The 10,065-nt window shown below is 41.9% G+C and overlaps 1 long non-coding RNA gene across 1 annotated transcript; it reads right to left on the bottom strand.

Annotated features, from left to right (window-relative positions):
- Positions 1-3,491: 3,491 nt before the first annotated feature.
- On the bottom strand, positions 3,492-8,436 carry LOC133474458 (uncharacterized). The gene is made up of 3 exons (XR_009787516.1): positions 8,243-8,436; positions 3,796-3,911; positions 3,492-3,716 (listed from the first exon to the last, which is right to left on the bottom strand). It is a non-coding gene; the product is annotated as an uncharacterized LOC133474458 (long non-coding RNA).
- Positions 8,437-10,065: the final 1,629 nt, after the last annotated feature.

Raw genomic sequence — 10,065 nt, forward strand, 5'->3', positions numbered from 1 at the left:
AGGCAAAAACATGGGCATGGAAGGAGTTCATTGAGGCCATGGAGAACAACTTCTGGCTGTATTCGAAGAAATTCTGGTCCACCATTCGGCATCTCAGGAGAGGGAAGCAGTGCACTCTCAATACTGTGTATAGTGGGGACAGGGTGCTGCTGACCTGTATTTGGGAGCCGGTGGTGAGAATACTTTGAAGACCTCAATTGCACCAACATGCCTTCCTATGAGAAAACAAGAGTCTAGGGACTCTGAGGCGGGCTCTCCTATCTCTGTGGTTGAAGTCAGGTGGTCAAAATGCTACTCGATGGGAGGGCCCCAGGGGTGGATGAGAGCCGCACGAAGTTCCTGAAGGCTCTGGATGTTGTGGGGCTGTCCTGGTTGACACACCTCTGCAACATCGCATGGACATCGGGACAGGGGCTCTGAAATGGCAGACCGGGGTGGCTTTTCCTCTTATTATGAAGGGGGGTTGTGTTCCACCAACAGGGGGATTATACCCCTCAGCCACCCTGGTAAGGTCTATTCAGGGGTCTTGGAGAGGTGCGTCCGCCTGGAAGTCAAGTCTCAGATTCAGGAGGAGCAGTGTGGTTTTCGTCCTGGCCGTGGGTGGACCAGCTCTACAGCTTCACCAGTGTCCTCTAGGGTGCATGGGAGTTTGCCCAACCAGTCAACATTTGCTGTGCAGACTAGAAGAGGTTTGACCGTGTCCTCTGGGAGTTGCCTCACGCCTGTTAAGCATGAGGTAATCTAAAGAATTAGTTAAGCTAAAGTGTGTGAAAGGCTAAGGCAGTGCTAACTTGAACATTTATGCTATCAATAACCTGACCTTTTGTTGTATACTGAAGACATTGGGGTTTTATATTGATTACTTAAACATTAGATAGTAGTTCTTTTTGGCTTTGGGTTTCGCCTGTGAAAACTGCATTTGCTGTTAAAGGTCACAGGACAAAGATTTCAAATTTTTTCTTGATAACTCTAGAACCGTTTTTACAAACCACATCTGCCATTCCGAAGTGATTATATAGCAGATATACAGCAGTTAAATCGATAAATATGATGCAGAATGCGCCTTCGGCTTTTTGCATCCAGCGCCTTCCAGTCTTCGTGTCTATCTGGTGCTGTGACGTCACACGTGCCAAACAGCCTGTTCATTCGGGGTCGTGTGCTGTTGTTCCCATCCTTGTATCTTTGTTGTTGTATGATTTAACGATGTCACGATGGTTTATTATGTGGCATTTGGTTCTACAAATAGTTTTTTTTGGCTTTCCAAGTGAAAAATGAATATGTGACCAGTGGATAGGGAAGGTCACTCGACAGGGTGAAACGTGGTCAGCTATGGGTGCCTAGCAAGCATTCCAAACTGTGCTGATCACTTCGAACTGCTGTGTTTTGAGAAAGACTTCACAGAAAGCATTGAATACAGAGGTAGAGGCTGCAGTGCCAACTATTTTTCCTACGGCCATCAGGACCTCAACCGCCAGCAACAGAACAAAATCTCGCAGCTGCCACGGTGCCACGGCGAAGCGGCGCAGACAAGAGGTGAGGATTTCCTTGTATATACCTACGGCTCTATTATGGTTACGATGCACTGGGGAGTCGGAAAAAAAACACCCACGCAGTACTTTTCAGTACTGTCGTCTGTACTTTTGCCTATATGACAAGCCAACAGAAACGCCTAAGACTTTCTGTGCGGTGTGTTATAACGCAACTCGAGCGAGGGGCACACAATATATAGGAATACTGCATACTATGTAAAACCTTGTGCCTTGACACTGAAACATACATGAATATACAATACGTATAGTCGTGCAAAAAAATATTGGCACCCCATTCTTTCAAGCCATAACTGTATAAATAGACATGCTTGTGACGTACCATCACATCGACCCAGTGGCCACTCTCTTTTTATGTTGTACAGCTGCTACTTGGCTGCTCATTCTCGTCACTGTCAGGTTTCCCACCTCCTGATCATGTACAGTTTGACGATGCCAAGTTCAGTTGGGGGCTCCTGTACGTCGAAATCCTCCTCCTCCTCATATTCCAACATGTTGCTCGCCATTGCGTATAGAGTGTAGCGTGCTGTGTTTGTCAATTGCAACGTCACTTCTGGTAGCCTTTGCAGTGGATAGAGAAACCACACCACGGTGTCTTGAGCTTCGGGTATGTTCGGCGAGTGCTCAATACGCATAATAAAAACCTCATTTTTAGCTAAACTATAGTTGAAAACTTGCTTGAAGTGCATGTATTAAATAACAAACCATGCAAATATGAATTTTAACTGACCCCATAACATCTTTGTAAGCAAACATGAAGACCAGAGAGCTGTCTATGGGAGAAAAGCAAAACCATTTTGTCTGGCAATTTACAGAAAAATGCATCCTCACTAATCGGGAGAAGCTTCATCTAGAACATGACAATGACCCAAAGCACACTGCTAACACAACAAAGGACCTTATCAGGGGGGAAAAGTGGAAGGTTTTAGACTGGCCAAGTAAATCACTGGACCTTAACCCAATGGAGCATGCATTTTACCTCCTGAAGAGGAGACTGAAGGGAGAAACCCACAGAAATAAACAAAAACTGAAAGAGGCTGCAGTAAAGGCCTGGAAAATTATTTCAAATGAAAAATGGAACAGTCTGGTGAAATCAATGGGTTGCAGGCTTGATGCAGTAATTGCAAGTAAGGGTTATGCCACCAAATGTTAAATGTTATTCACTTTAAGTTAATTTAATAATGTCTGTTCCAATCCTTTTGCTCACTTGAAAAGTGGGTGGCTTCAAACAAAAGGTGTTTTGTTCTGAGTTGTTTAATAAATATAGATGTAAATAGCATGAGATAAAAGTTGGAATTCTGAACATTTAGCTTTTAGCATAACGTTGAGCGCACTTGGCTTTCAACCAGTCAGGATGGTGGCGGTGCGTGTTTGAAGCCAGAAGTGGCTGGACATATGAAAGATCACCACTGTTACAATTGTACAGTGACCCAGATCGGGAGTGAGTTTCAAGGGGTGTGGGTGTAACAGAGACAAGCAGAATGCTGGCCCAGTACACGTGTAGTTGTTAGTTGTTATAATTGTGGGATATAACCGAAGTTTCAGCAGAAACCACACAGAGCCAGGTCGGGTGAGTAGGGAAGTTGCTATATAGCATGGCGACATTCGTCTCGACCAGGAACTGTAGGATGCTCACAGCATTGTGAGCAGGCACCTTGTCAAAGTGAAGAAACAACAAATTGTCCTGCCACACCTCTCGCCTCTTCTCTCACACTGAACAAAGCAAATGCCACAGGATCACTTTGTAGATGTGCTGGTTGATCACCTGGCAGACAATGAAGCGTAACGGTTTGGGTTTGAAATACATCTGTTGTGAGACCAGTCACCAATATGAGATATTCAACACTGCTGTAGTCTTTCGGTTCAACGCGTCAGGGACAAATTACTTTTGTTTGTGCTTCCCTATTCTAATTAGCTAAATGTCTGACTAATGTGCTAATGAAACATAAAATATTACTCTGACTACACCAACTCATCAAAGTAATTGCTCTCCATTAAGTCAATCTCTAAAGGGCTACTAGCCTTGCTGTTGCGACGCCTGACCACCCTCTGCTTTCCCTCCAGTGAGCAACTGACATCATCGTGTTGGGGCATCACCGGCGGGCCGTTGAGCGCAGATGAACCCCCACCTTGCGGCTGAAGCATGCGTCTTCGAAATAATGCAGTGCCCTGGAAACAAATAGGCACTCATCTCTGGTTGAAATGCGAGAAGGATGTACCGCGGGGAAAAGAATCAATTCCACCTGACCTTCCAACTTAATCACCATTTGCTCGGCCGGCACTCTGTTGAGACTTGCAGCGCAATGACATGGTGACATGACGCAGGCCTGTGGTAGGATCTCTTGTGATGCATGATGATAGCCACTTAGTTGTAGAAGAAAAAAAGAAAATGTGGCAAATGGGCTGGTAATACAAGGCTTTGTTGAAGTTTACTGAAGTTACTTGCTGTTCACATTTGTGAATACAGTGGTTCCTCAAAATTTTAATGTTCCAATTATGATACAATTGCACGAGAGCTCAGTTCTGTCATGGTGTGTGTTCTAGTTTAGATTATATTTAGTTTTGTTTCATGTTTTCCTGTGTCCCATGTTGCTCATTTGGTTATTGTGTCCACCTTTTCTCGTCCACCTTCTACCTTGTGTCGACCGATCAGCTCCCTCCAGCCACTCGTGTTGTCCAGGTGTTCCTCGTCAATTTTTTTTTTTTTGTATTTAGTTCCCTGGTTTCTTTCAGTTCTTGTCGGTTCATTATCAGTGTCACATGTCAAAGTCGTCAGTTATATCACTAGTAATGTCTCGTTTCCTGTTTTCATTGTTACTTTTGTATTTAGATTTTGGACTTTGTCAATTTGGTATTTACATTTTTCCATGATCCTTGTTTTCCTTTGTTTTTGGCAATTAAAACATTTTTTGATATTCCTGCACTCCTGCCTTGCCTCCCTCCTTCCCTGCACTTGGGCCCTCCACATTTTGCCTTGCCTTCCTTGCAGTCAAAAACCTCAGTTCGTGACAAGTTCGGCAAGCATGAAAGGATGAACTCTGACACTTTTCTTTTTTTTCCATTTGGGACTTTCAATACAGACCTCAACAAACCATATATGAGATGACAATCAACAATGTTAAAATGTTAAATACCATTGCCTATGTAGTTGCTAAAGATTTTATGTGTCATGAGTGTGTGTTATGGTTGTTGTCTTCCCCCTGTCTCGTACACAACTGCTCCTTAGAGTATCTTCCCCACCTGTGCCTCGTTTACCCTAATTACCCCTTGCATTTAACCTCGTGTCTCATTATTTCTGGTCGCCAGTTCGTTGTACCTTGTTGTCACGTTCCAGCATTCTTTGTTTCCACGTCACCGACTTATGACCCTGTTCTGATTATCGACCTTGCCTTTTTGCCTCACGTTTTTTGGATACTGTTGCCTTTGCGGATTGCCTGCCTGTGTACCGACCTCTGCCCGTTTATTAAACCTCTCTTTTTGAAACTGTCCATTTGAATTGGAGTTGTGCATTTTGGGTCCTGTCCTTTGTTCCGTTCATGACATTATGATTGTGAAAGTTTGACAAACTGGACATTTCCATTATTTCCTATGGAAATTTTTTTTTACAATCCAAGCAAATCAGATATCAACCAGCATCCCAGAAGAAACTAGTGTTCATGTACTTCCTGAATATAAATGCCATCCCATAAATTTTTTCACATGGTCGCAATTCTTTTATTTTATTTATTTTTTTTTTTTTTACTTTTAACGGTGATCAGCCATTACCTTAGATATCTTTCAAAATGAACGAATGACTTCTTGGATATTAATCTCCTCAAGTTTGAAGCTGGTAATTGATAGACCATAAACCTGTATGGCGCTGGACTGTAATACAACCCCAATTCCAATGAAGTTGGGACATTGTGTTAAACATAAATAAAAACAGAATACAATGATTTGCAAATCATGTTCAACCTATATTTAATTGAATACACTACAAAGACAAGATATTTAATGTTCAAACTGATAAACTTTGTTTTTAGCAAATAATCATTAACTTAGAATTTTATGGCTGCAACACGTTCCAAAAAAACTGGGACAGGTGGCAAAAAAGACTGAGAAAGTTGAGGAATGCTCATCAAACACCTGTTTGGAACATCCCACAGGTGAACAGCTAATTGGGAACAGGTGGGTGCCAAGATTGGGTATAAAAGGAGCTTCCCTGAATTGCTCAGTCATTCACAAGCAAAGATGGGGCGAGGTTCACCTCTTTGTGAACAAGTGCGTGAGAAAATAGTCCAACAGTTTAAGGACAATGTTCCTCAACGTACAATTGCAAGGAATTTAGGGATTTCATCATCTACGGTCCATAATATCATCAAAAGGTTCAGAGAATCTGGAGAAATCACTGCATTTAAGCGGCAAGGCCGAAAACCAACATTGAATGCCCGTGACCTTCGATCCCTTAGGCGGTACAGCATCAAAAACCGACATCAATGTGTAAAGGATATCACCTTATGGGCTCAGGAACACTTCAGAAAACCAATGTCAGTAAATACAGTTCGGCGCTACATCCGTAAGTGCAACTTGAAACTCTACTATGCAAAGCAAAAGCCACATATCAACAACACCCAGAAACGCCGCCGGCTTCTCTGGGCCCGAGCTCATCTAAGATGGACAAAGTGCAAAGTGGAAAAGTGTTCTGTGTTCCGACGAGTCCACATTTCAAATTGTTTTTGGAAATTGTGGACGTTGTGTCCTCCGGGCCAAAGAGGAAAAAAACCATCCGGACTGTTATGGACGCAAAGTTCAAAAGCCAGGATCTGTGATGGAATGGGGCTGTGTTAGTGCCAATGGCATGGGTAACTTACATATCTGTGAAGGCACCATTAATGCTGAAAGATACATACAGGTTTTGGAGAAACATATGCGACCATCCAAGTAACGTCTTTTTCATGGACGTCCCTGCTTATTTCAGCAAGACAATGACAAACCACATTCTTCACATGTTACAACAGTGTGGCTTGGTAGTAAAAGTGTGCGGGTACTAGACTGGTCTGCCTGCAGTCCAGACCTGTCTCCCATTGAAAATGTGTGGCGCATTATGAAGCGTAAAATAGGACAACGGAGACCCTGGACTGTTGAACATCTGAAGCTGTACATCAAGCAAGAATGGGAAATAATTCCACCTACAAAGCTTCAACCATTAGTGTCCTCAGTTCCTAAACGTTTATTGAATGTTGATGTAACACAGTGGTAAACATGACCCTGTCCCAGCTTTTTTGGAACGTGTTGCAGCCATAAAATTCTAAGTTAATGATTATCAGTTTGAACATTAAATATCTTGTCTTTGTAGAGTATTTAATTAAATATAGGTAGAACATGATTTGCAAATTATTGTATTCTGTTTTTATTTATGTTTAACATAACGTCCCAACTTCATTGCAATTGGGGTTGTATAATAAGATGGCCAGCATCAAGCCGCTGGTAGAATGCAAAATTAGATTATGAGCTATTGGACCATATACACACTTTTGAGGCAGAATGGTTTTGCAGTAAAAATAAAGGCATGGTACATCTTTCAAATTAAATTCAAGGTAACATGTTGCCTCCCAAACATGATATTGACCATTTGTTCCCACTGGACTGTGTGTTTACTCTAGTAAAAGCATCTTCATTCAGCACATTTGGGGCAGCTGAGGTAATAAGCCAGTGTTTTTGCACACAGCAACACTTCATTTGCACCAGAGGGCTGGGACAGCAGGGTCCCTTGAGAATGAGGAGGAGAAAATTGGAGAAAACAATGTGAGAGCTGCCTCTTTATCTCTTTTGTTATTAGGCAGGAAATGAGTCTTCTCCATAGCAACATGCGCTTTACCGCTTACAGTCACTCCTACCTGAGCCGAGCCTCTCCAGGGGCCTCATGTACAAAGACTTGCTTGGATTTCCTCCTAAAACATGGCGTACGCTCAAATCTAGAAAATGTCGTACGCACAAAAATATTCACGTTTTTGTGCATACGCACCTTTTGTACATGAGGCCCCAGGTGCCCTTCACTGGAAGTTAGAGAAAATTCTATCTTTCCATTGACGGATAAGCAGATGAGCCACCTGAGACCAGAAGACACAAGCAGCGAGCTGTTCTGTAGAAGGTCAGCAGGGAGAGGGGGGGTGGGGGGGGTTAGGTTGCACTAAGCCTGCTTAGAAAATGTCACAAATGTGGCCTGGTTTGGCTTTAAAAAAGTTGAGAAAGGATGATAAATCAACTTTTTGATTTTGTCAATCATATGGAATTTGTAAGTAATGTTTATATTGTGGTGGTGTACATTGTAAGCAATGGAGGCATAATGTACTTCAAACAAACTTGGTAGCACACAACAGTAACCCAGCCCCCAGGTAAATAAATTGCTGGTCTCCATAAACATAATACAGAAGAAGTCTGAAACTAAAAGTAAAGCAGGAGATATACTGTGTGATTTAATTAATTATTTGTATCCTGATTTGTGGCTATTTGCAACATGACAGCTCCGGAACGGTCGCACAGCAATTGGATTATTTTTAACCATTATTCTGATGATGAACTGTTTGACCGCAGTTACGTTTTACAACTTGATTTCCAATACATGATGTTAACGGCCAATGTTTTACCTGAACGATTTCAATGAACGAAAGTTCCTGAACTAGTTCAGATTTTGTACAAACGTGAACTCAACTTACTTAATTTCTGCCTGATGAATGTAATTGAGAACGCACTCATTCTGGCCTCAAACAACAGTTTTCGAATGAAAGTTTATTTTCCTTCAAGAGTGCCCGGTTTTGTTATAGGAACTTCGAGGAAAAATAACCTGAACACACTATATACGAGCCTTCATATGTCGGCGGATAAACGCTGTATTTGGCAACCGATTCACTGTGGCCACGGTCGCCATTCATGGCAGGGACGTCGCAGCTGCGTGAGAACGCGAAGTGCATTCAGGGACACTGCGTAAATGAGAATGAATGTGTTCTTCGGTGATTCTTTTGTAATACAGTACATACAGTAATTGTATACATTTGTTGCTGGGAAAATTATTATTTGTATCAGAATACTTTACTGAAAACTGTATGATCATACTGTCATAATAAGGAATTTATTTTGTTTTGTAATATAAGAATAGATAAAATAATGTATTTTGTTAATACTGTATAGTCAGCCAGAGCTCCAAGGAATGCAACGTTATGAATGTCCTTTCACCATCGTTCCTGTCATACTGTGTTGCGTGTTTTTGTTTGCACATTAAGGACAAAAGTCCTGTTTTTGTTTTAATTCCTCATTTTAAAAAAGACCATTCAAGCAACAAGTTTTTTTTCATGTTTTTAAGATTGTAGGGTGAAAGCTGCAGCTGGCTAGTGTGGACTGAATGGGTGCCAACAAGGGGGAAATGAAATGCCAGTATTTTAAGGGTAATAGTGTTTGGTGTTTCATTGTGGTAAAGTAGTTTCATTGTCTTTGGTATTTTCAGAAGAATGTAAATGAATGTTAATTCATCGTTGATATGATAATCAATGAAATTTGCTCGATTGCCCATTCCTGGTGACTAATAAGAAGATAGTGGACTTGGTCAAACAGTGACATGAGAAATTGAGGCGTTGATTTCCACAGGAGGTTTAAGGCCCTGTGGCTTCCCAAGCACATCTCACAGATCAATATTTGCTGGATGTATTGGCTGGAGTAAATACTGCAGTCCACGCACGCCACTCATTCCAGGTGGGAATGACAATCTTCCGCAGGCAGCACAGTACGTGTCCCGGTAATGACGCGACACAGAGGCAGGCAGCTGGTAATAAAGATTGTCTTTTTGCAGAGATGCCAGAGATACCTTCACTCACCCTTAATTTATTCTCTAAGGTGCAATGAGTGATTTTGTCTGTTCTCGCCCTCATATTAAACATTGCGCCCTATAAAGCTCTCAATAATCATTTGCTGCAACCCAGGACACAATGATTTCCCAGGACACAGAAAAGTGCAATAACGGCAACTCCGAAAAAATATTGCCAGCATTCTTTTTTCATGCTTCTGCCACAGCCAGAAAACATACCACAGCGCAGCTCTCAGTGTTAGAAGAGTGATCGTACGAGCCATCAGTAACTTTCAAGAGTCACAAAAATCTATTTTCCCTTCATTTTTCAGAAAAATCAATGCCTGACTTCCAAGGCTAAATATTAACTATCTTAATACTACAAATAATAATGACAATATTTACATGAATCTGTATCATAATGAAAATAATCCATTACCCCATGCCAGCGATGCACAAATTGTGTCACATGCAACCTTGAGGGTGCATTATCAAGTTGTGTTGCTGAGTGTATGTGCTTCTCTCTCTCTCTCATTCTCAGCAAAGATCAAGGCACACGTGATAAGGAAGGAATATTGTTTATTGCCTCCACCAACCCGAACGTACAGTGTAAGCTCCTCTCAAGTCAACTCTGTGCAGTGTAAGCATTTCAATCGTTAGTTTTGACTTTCCGTCTGTGATAATTAACTTGCGAAGTGTGAG

This window comes from Phyllopteryx taeniolatus, chromosome 1 (genome assembly GCF_024500385.1).
Source record: "Phyllopteryx taeniolatus isolate TA_2022b chromosome 1, UOR_Ptae_1.2, whole genome shotgun sequence".
Classification (NCBI taxonomy): Eukaryota; Metazoa; Chordata; class Actinopteri; order Syngnathiformes; family Syngnathidae; genus Phyllopteryx; species Phyllopteryx taeniolatus.